Raw genomic sequence first — 9,919 nt, forward strand, 5'->3', positions numbered from 1 at the left:
CTAGATGTTGAAACTGATGAAGATTACGATTATGATCTTCTTGGCATTTCTTCCCCCTAAATTGTGAGACTCATCAGCACATGGGGTCTTCAAAGCGAGAGAAACAAATATTATCTTCCAAATACAAACTCCCCCTTGAATAATCATCACTCCCCTATGAATATTCAATAAATACCACCAACAATCTTTGCTAGCTCATAGAGTAAGTCGTATAACCTGTTCTGTCATAAAGAGCGAATTTGCCAAAATAGATATTCAAAACCTGTTAGATTTGATGAAATAAATCCCTTTTGAATATTCACGATTCTAAAAAAAATAAAACCGGAAAAATAACAAAAATTAATTTTGTATTTTTTGATTTTTAAATATTGGAAAAAAAGAATAGAATAAGAGGCAATTTATTTAGAAGGGATTAAAAAGAATAAGACCAAAGAAAAGGATAAGAAATGAAAATATTTTGATAAAAAGGGTAAAAAGTGGCAAAAACCCAAGAAGTTGTGAAAAATGGGATCTGGGGTTAAATATGTTCATATGCATAAACGCTGGGGGCTGGAACTGAAAATATTATCCTCGTTTAATCTGAAGAGCGACGTAACTTTGACTTTTGAAAGTCAAAATCAGACTACCGATTACGAACCTCCGATCCCGAACTCCATGAATGATGCGAACGACGGATATTCTCCGAACGCAAAACCTGCGAATCGATTTAATTCCGAGACCAAGAACTGCGAATCTATTGATTAAACATCCGATTCCGAGCCGACTGGAACTCCGAATCCAGGTTTGTTCCGAGTCAAACAATCATACTACGATAGCAACTCCGAATGCAATGATTGCGAATCTTTAGCACTTCCGAACCTAGAACTGCGAATGCCTCCGAACGCTCGGAGATGAAATGTGAACTGCGATTTTGATGCTTCCGATTCCGATTGTGCCAATGAGTTCCGATTGCGAATTGTTCCGAATGCTTGGAGTAGCTCGGAACTTGTGTCAATAACCGATTTTGAAGATGAACTCCGATTCCGAGTCTTGATTTTGGTTGCGATTGAGCACGAACTGCCGATGGTGAACATGAAATCTAATCGTGAATTTACAATTTCCAAGTTGAACCCTTATTTTTTTAATGAAGTTGCAGTTTCTACCCAGAGTTATGAGAGTGCCCCATTTTAGTGTTTAATTGTGAATTTATCCCTTAAAGTTTGAATGGACTCGCAATTTTTACTCAACTTCTGAAAGTACATCTTTTTGGCAAGAATTTCGAATCTGACCCTCTTTTTTCCAGTACACTGACAACTTGCATCCCTTTTGCTGAAATGTGTCAGATGGCAGTCCGTTTTTTTTATTTTTTATTTTTATTTTTTTTCTTCAGAAAATGTCCTTTTTCACATTTTCTAGCTTTTGTCATTTCTAACCATTAAAAATCAATAAAATTGATTTCTTTAACAAATTTTTTCCTTTTTGACTCAATTTACGTCACCTTTCATTTGTCCTTTTTTTTTTCTTTATTATAAAGGACAAAACTTTTGGTACCCATTTAAGATTCAAGATTGAAGTTGGTTTCTTGAACAACTATTTATTTGAAGAGAATCAATCATCTTCTAAAAATAATACTGGCTTTTTAATTGGAAAACAAAAATTTCCATAGATTTCATTAAACCAACCAAATTCTCTTTTCTCTTTTCTCTAACCTCTAACATATTCATTTGAAGAAAAATTAAATTTTCTTTGAACATTCTTGACTTCAGCTTTCTGAACCTTTTCACATGCATTAGGTACTTGTACCTTGGGCATCCAAACCTTCTTCATTTTACTCTTGTTCTTGTTCTTGTTCTTCTTTTTCTTCTTCTTTCTTTTCTGATTTCTAGGCTTCAGAAACGAATTTCGTATATGAACAACCTCTTCATCTTTCGGAATCTGAACATTAGAAACCATTGATACACAAACTTTTGGCGTTTGATAAATTTGAACATCTTGAAGTATTGACTTTCTATAAGGAATCATTCCTTCAAAAACATCATCAAAACATAAAAAGTCATTTGTTTGAGTTCCAATTGAACAAAACTTCTTCACATTCATGACTTCTGAATTTTTGCAATGAGATTCGTCTTCAGAACATCTAGATTCGGAATGTAACACTTCTAAAAAACATGAACCACTTGACTCCCCCTCAACAAGAACATTTGGACTCATCTTTTCTTTAGATACATGAGGAACGTTATGAACTTCACTAAGAACACCAAGAACATCTTCCTTTTTCTTTTCAGCTATTTTCATCTCAAAAATATGTTGTTTATTTTCTCGATCTAAATGTCTATAGATAATACGAAATTGTTCTACTATTCTCTCATCCTTTTGTAATTCACGGTCATTAACATGTGAGTATTCAAATATTTTCTCATCAACAAAAAATTATATAACTTAGTAACATCCCTCAACATATAATCACCAAGAATATGAAACATAGTCACTTTTTCGACACCATAGATTGGTTTAGTAACCTTTAATCCAAGTTCTAAAATGGAGTTATAGAATAAAAGATCCATTAGATCTTCAACAAGTGACAGAACTTGAAGAGAGAGAAAGTAGATCTGATAAGAATTCTAGAGAGAGAAAACGGATCCGAGATGGTTTCTAGAGAGAGAAAATAGATATGAGACGATTTTTAGAGAGATAAAGTTGATCTGAACACAAATACTTTGACAAAACACAAAATTCTTCTTCTTTTTCTTCCAAAACATAATTCAAGAACAAATCAGATGAAATAATGAGTACAAGATAACAGATCTGATCAAGATTTTGCAATAAAACGAGGTATTAGACTTTTTTCTTTTCAGAAAGCTTACAAAACTTAAAGAACAAGGTGAGATTCATGATAAATTATCGCCATAAACAAGATCGATTCTTACAATAATCACTGAGATCTACAAGAACCCGATCTGATACCACATGTTAGAATAAAAATAGTGTAGATCGATAGAATTTAAACAGGTATATGAATCAAGACAAGAACACAATGATTGAACATATGTTGAATGATTAAAAGTCACTGTCTTAGAAGAACTCGACAAAAAACTTCTACTGTAAAGGCAGTTTAGGGTAACAATCGATACTAATCATGGTGCATGCATGCACTATAAATAGTCTAACCCTAGCACATTAATATCGGGTGGATATGCCTAGCCCGTTTACAAAAGATAGATTAAAACAATACAATACAATTATTGACACAACACTAACTAACCCAACAATAGCAAGCAAGTTTGTTGAAAGAGGGTCGTTGGGATAGCTTTCCGAAAACTATGTCGTTTCGATTTTCTGAACCATGGGATAAAAATAAATGGAAATTACATTTGTCGTAACCTATATTGACGACTTGTCGTCGACATAAGTTTTTAGAAGAAAGCGAAATATTCTCCGTTCCCGTCGAATCAGTGGCGCCGACATGTCATCGACATAACTCTCCAGGTCAAACATTTTTGGTAAAAGTTACATGTCAGTAGCCGTACTTTTAGCAGTGATAATAGTCGTTGGGATATATGCCGTGTCTGAAGGTAGTTATTCTTGTAATGGAATAAGGAATTTGAGATGAGTGATCTGGGAAAGTTGTTGTATTATCTTAGAATTGAAGTCCATCAACATGAAGGTGGAATCACATTGAAACAACCAGCCTATGCTAAGACACTACTTAAGAAAATGGGTATAAAGGACTATAATGCATGTCAACCAGCCTATGCTAAGACACTACTTAAGAAAACGGGTATAAAGGACTATAATGCATGTCAACCAACTTACGCTAAGACACTACTTAAGAAAACGGGTATGAAGGACTATAATATATGTCAGTGCCCCATGAAGCCTAAGTTGGAACTAACCAAGGATAAAAATGGAAGTTTGTAGAATAGATTCTACTGAATACAGGAGTGTGGTTGGTGCACCAAGGCATTTAACCCATACTCGACCTTATATCTCAAATGTTGTCGAGTTGGTAAGCAGGTTCATGGAGAGACCCACGGTTCAACAATTGAAGGTTGTGAAGCATAACCTGAGATATGTGAAAGGGGCAGTGGATTATGGTCTGATTTATGAAAGAGTTAGTGGTGAAGACATTGTTATCGGTTACACGAATAATGACTATTCGATAGATGTGAATGATAGAAGATGCATGGGTGGAATGACATTCTACCTTAGTGTAAATTTAGTCACTCGGGCATCACAAGTGTCGGTGTGTTACTCTTTCCACCTATGAAGTTGAGTTCAGGGTAGCTACTACAACAACATGCTAAGGAATTTGGATAAAAAGGTTGCTTAGCGAGATACTCCCTCCGTCTCATATTAGTAGTCCATGTTTCCTTTTTGGGTTGTCCCAAAATAATAGCGTACTTCTAAAAATAATATTCATTTTACAAAAAACCCATCATTATAAGTTAAACTACTGTGAAATTAAATATAACTATAATGGAATTAAATGCAACAAAAGGAGACTGTCATTTCATTTAATAAAGTTAGTGATAATTAATGTTTTCTTAATCTGTGTGTTTTTTTGTCCGTGGACAATAATTTTGGGATGGATGTAGTATTAAATTGCAACATTAAACCACATGTATTGTACATTGACAAAAAATATGCTCTTGACCTAGTAAAGAACCCCCATGTTTCATGGGAGGAGTAAACATATCGATACACAATTCCATTATATCGGAGAATATGTTGAGAATGGAGAAGTCACAATTCAACATGTGAGCAGTAATAAGGAACAGTCATATATTCTCATGAAATTGATGGAAGAACCGAGTTTGAAGAGATGAAAGACTTGCTCGGAGTGAAGCAAGTAACCACTTCTTGATGAAGGTGGAAAATGTTGAAATAATCCGAAAGCTTAAAAGATTTACCTTGTTTAATTTTGAATTTTTAGTTATTATCGTTTTCATGCAATTTAGAGATAAACTCAATAGTTAGTTTTTTGTTTTCTTTATAAGTAAGAACCTTTGTTTTGATGTTTACGTAAGTTTTATGTTCAATAAAAACCCCAGAAGAAAGTTGGATGAAAATACCCCTCTTTCGTTTCTTCTTGTTCTCTATTTCCTCTGTTTTTCATTCTTGTAGATTGAATCAAGCAGGATCTGTTTACAATTTCAATATTTTTTCCAACTAGTACTAAGTTTTTGAATATTTTTATTTATGGAGCCCGTATTCACAAACATCACCTGGGTGGTTGAAGATATACTTATATAAGATATGATGAAATCCAATTTAGTAATCTCGATAGGTTCTTGGTGTGTTTTAAATTTGTAAGTAGATGGACCAATGCTTCTATAAATGATTTTCTTAGAGAATTCTCGAATAATTGTGTTGTGGTGTTATCTATTTCTTCACTCGATTTTGTTTTTTTTTCAAATTAAAGCTTTATAACACATGCATATCGACTACTAGTCTTTTCTCCATTTTTTCTAAAGTATTGTTGATCCACTGCCTCTTTCATTATTGTTGACTTATCACTGGCATCCAAATTAAAAAAAAACTTTTAGGAACTAGATGAAATGTTACTTATAATTTGAAAACAACTGCAGATTTGAGCTTGTTAAAAAAATCAACAACATTAATGTAACGACAAAATCCAAATGGTTGTGGTCAAAAGAAGGAGACAATTGACTTTGATTGAAAAAAAGTTTAGTATTGGATTTAGAAGTTTCAAAAATAATTAACCTAAAAAAGAGCAAGAATCAAGTGGCCAGTCGAGGGTAACGAAAACTAGCATTTTTTCTTTGGTGACAAAACTGGAAAAATGGTTCTTGTGGTATGCAATTTTTTTGGAAATGGTCCAAACCATGAAAGTTTTGGATTGGAAATCCTTTTGAGCATGTATGTATGTAGTTTTGGTCTCTCAGAAAATTAAAATGACTAAATTTCCCTTATTATATTTATTTTCCTTTTTTTATAAGTATTTATATATATTAAATACAGATACATATACCCCACTACACACCCCACTTCTCTCTCTCTCTCTCTCTCTCTCTCTCTCTCTCTCGTTTGAAGTTCACCCTTTCAACAAAACTAATATTCACATGTGTAAACTAAACATCACCATTTCTAGGCAACTTCATCACCGTTCTTTCCGCTTTCACTTTCAATAATTTCTCCAAATTGCTCACAAGATCTGATACAAGAACAACACATGTCATGTATTCCCCAAATTGAAAACCCTCAATTACGCAAGTCCTTTCTTCTTCCCTTCACTTCCTATACTCTTCTCTGCAGTACCTAAAGCACCAAAATAATCCTTTACAATATCTTCAATATATGTAAAATCACACGCCACAGTTCTATGATTTGAAACTTCAAAGATTGGAATCGATTTCCCTTTTAAGATACCTCGAGTGAATACTCCATATTTGGTCTTCCCCAAGGTCTGTAAATAGTGAAGAATCTCGAACCAGTTAACTATAAACCATATATGTGTTATATGTGTGTGATTTCTTCATTTTTTTTGTAGTGACATATAAGCTTGCTGGTTGATCGGTTCGATCATTTTCGGCAAAGAGTACTTTGTTGTTTAATCCATAAACAAAACTGGATGATGCCTAAACTAGGTATGCCAAAAACTTATGTGGGACCCCGATTCCATACGAGATTAATTTTTCTAAAAAATTCGGGGGCCGGGGCGGGGGTGGGATTAAACTCCGTTTTATTTTCAGGATTAGGACGGGAGTGGGTATTTCCGTCCCGTACTCCCGCGGGGTTCGTTTGTATATTTATATAAAAAATCTATTTAATATATATATATATATATATATATATATATATATATATATATATATATATATATATATATATATATATATATATATATAGACAATAACAATACATTATCTAATTTTTGGTTTTATTGGCTTTCTTCCACTTCACAACATACGATACAATAGGGAATTGGTAATTTATTTTTATTCATGTCGTACTTTTTTGTAATTTTGGATTTGTCGTATTTTATATTTATAAGTTTTTTTTTTGGATTTGTCGTTTTGTAATGTTGGATTTCTAATTTTTTCTTTGTTATTAAACTAGATTTTAAGCTTTTATTATGAAAAATAGTTTTCTTAGCCCAAAATATAACAATTTTTTAGCAAAAAAAAGTCAATTTTAAGCCTCTAAAATGGGGAACGGAGGCGGGATCGGGGGTTATGAAGGTATTCGGGGGCGGGATCGAGGACTATGTAAATAGGGACGGGGTAGGGGCAATAACTGTTTCGGGGGTGGGGACGAGGGCAACTATTTCCGCTCCTGTTGGGTCCTGTTGACATTCCTTGCCTAAACTATAACAAGTTGTGGATTAGCATTTTTACAGATTTCGAGAAGATTAATAAGGCCAATGGTGTTATTACGAACATAATAATTTGGGTTTTCCATGGTGTATCGGACACCAACTTGAGCTACTAGAATTAGTAATCCAGATCACCGCCACCTACAGACCACCAATGTTCACCACCACTCACTCACCGGTGATCAAATTCAATCTACGACACCACCAAGAAGCATGATTTTTTACTTGAATCTGTGAAATGTAAATGAGTTTTTTTAGGTTTTTGTTTTCTTAAGTATCAATACAAAAAAGGGTATAAAAAACTTGGTGGTAACTATAGCCGTCGAGAAGAGGAGAGGGCCAATGAGTTATGAAGAAACCATTAAAGAGAGAGAGAGTTGTGGGATTTTTTAATATCTATTAAATATTAAATTTTTTTATTAAAAATAAGGAAGAAGGGTATAATAGTATTTTCAGTATGAACAAGGACCAAACTACATATAAACATGCTCAAAAGGACCATGAATCTAAAACTTTCATGGTTTGGACCATTTTTCCAAAAAAATGAATACCACAGGGACCATTTTTGTAGTTTTAACTTAATAGTAATATTTTTAAGAGGTGAATCAATGTATTAATTGATGGTAATGGTTTGTGGTCCACCCATCTTATTATCATTAATGAGGTAATGAGACATGTTCCCACATTTAAATTTGAGAAAATGATGTCATCAACACCGATATTGTTAAACAACCTCTTTAGGACTTTATGTTTAGAAGATTGTGCTAACCTAGAGGACCCTATTTCTATCTTGGAGCTAAAACACACAACTTGGTGTTGTGGAGTTGTGGTATCATAATATCCCTTAGAGATTTTTCCGCATACTTTGGATGTCGGCATAATATGAGTCATCAGTACATAGTTTCCTTAACCATATATGGCTATCATTCCACTTTTATCATTCTTGTACCCATAGTTAAAAATACTTTCACATTCAAAGACTATAACATTGGGAAAATTCCTTCCTTATCAACTTTACAACATAGAGGAATTTCAGTGAATTCAAAATCATGTCGATTTTGTGTCATTTTAGCAAAAGATGATAATCACTTCATATACTCTTGTAATTTTGTTGTTGAACTGGTCAATAGTCTTTTGTTGCATTTAAAATCTTTGAGGTGCTAATCAGGTGTTACTTATGCTCGATTTGTTGGTTTAGGAATCAACTCTTATTTGATACTCATAACCTACACTTAGCAACCTTCTAGACTCAGTTTTACCAATCTTTTTCTTGGATTTCTTCTAGAAAAATAAGTTCTAACATCTCTTGGTTTGATTGGGAAAAATGACCTAACATTGTTGTAAATACCATGTAATGTCTTATTTTCTCTAGTTTCTTACTAGAGTTTTATTAATGCTATCACTGTTAAAAAAACGGTATGTTCTTGGTGCAACATACCCTTATCTATTGCGGTTAGATAGAGTGTCATCCTAGCTAATATAGTTGTTATAACCATTTCTAACTACCAAGGGTTGTATTGTCTTTTCAAGTTAGAATTTTGTTTCTATTAGTTAGTGGTAGTTAGATACTCTTTTATGTAATGTTATTCATGTGTGTGTATATATATATATATATATATATATATATATATATATATATATATATATATATATATATAATAGTCATAGAATATAATGAAGCAATGAGAAAGTCATTCAAATCAGTTCATCTTCTTTGTTCATTTTCTCTGATCTTAACATGGTATTATATTTTTTTTATCCTTTCTTCCGCATTCTTTTCTTCGCTCTTTTCATTCTTCTTTCAATTAATCAATTCGTCATGTCTTTCTCTAAAAATCAATCCAATTCCATTGATTTTTCAACTCCATATTACCTTGGATGTTTGGATAATCCAGGTTCTTTTCTTGTTTCTAACACCTTCAATGGTGTTGGCTTTTCATCATGGAAGCAATCACTACTAGAAAAACAACCTTTTACGAAGCGCAATGCGTGTCATAAAACGCTTAGATGACGCGCAAATGCGTGTCAAGGAAGGCCCTATCACAACGAGAGACGACGCGCATTTACGACACACATTTATGACACACATTTACGACGCGCATTGACGACATGCAATGCGTATCAATGAAGCCCTTGTCATAAACGAAGACGACACACATTTGCGTGTCGTAACCTTACTACGCATGTTTAGGACACGCATTGCGTATCATTAAAGCCCCCGTCATAAATGAAGATGACACGCATTTGCGTGTCATAAACTTCAGCAACCATTTATGATATACATTTACGACGCATCTTTACGATACTCATTTACGCATAATACAAAAATATGGAAACAAATATATATCAAAACAATCAATTTCATCCATAACATCAAGTCAAAAAATTGTAATACAGTGGGGATCCGATTGTACAATGTTATTAAGAGGTTTTCCCTAACTATATAACCTAATACTACATTGCTATTAAGGAACACGTTCTTGTTTATAAAACAAATTAAATCATGTCGACCTGGGCTAGACCTTCTCTAATATATGTCCGGAAAGCTTCACTTGCATTTTGAAGTTGAGAAAATATGTCAACTTGTCATGTGTTAATAATAAA

The 9,919-nt window shown here is 33.4% G+C and overlaps 1 pseudogene; it reads right to left on the minus strand.

The window, feature by feature from the left end:
• Positions 1-1,683: 1,683 nt before the first annotated feature.
• On the minus strand, positions 1,684-7,446 carry LOC145066972 (UDP-glucuronate 4-epimerase 6-like; annotated as a pseudogene).
• Positions 7,447-9,919: the final 2,473 nt, after the last annotated feature.

Source organism: Lactuca serriola, chromosome 8 (assembly GCF_051521515.1).
Source record: "Lactuca serriola cultivar US96UC23 chromosome 8, Lser_US96UC23_V15, whole genome shotgun sequence".
Taxonomy (NCBI): domain Eukaryota; kingdom Viridiplantae; phylum Streptophyta; class Magnoliopsida; order Asterales; family Asteraceae; genus Lactuca; species Lactuca serriola.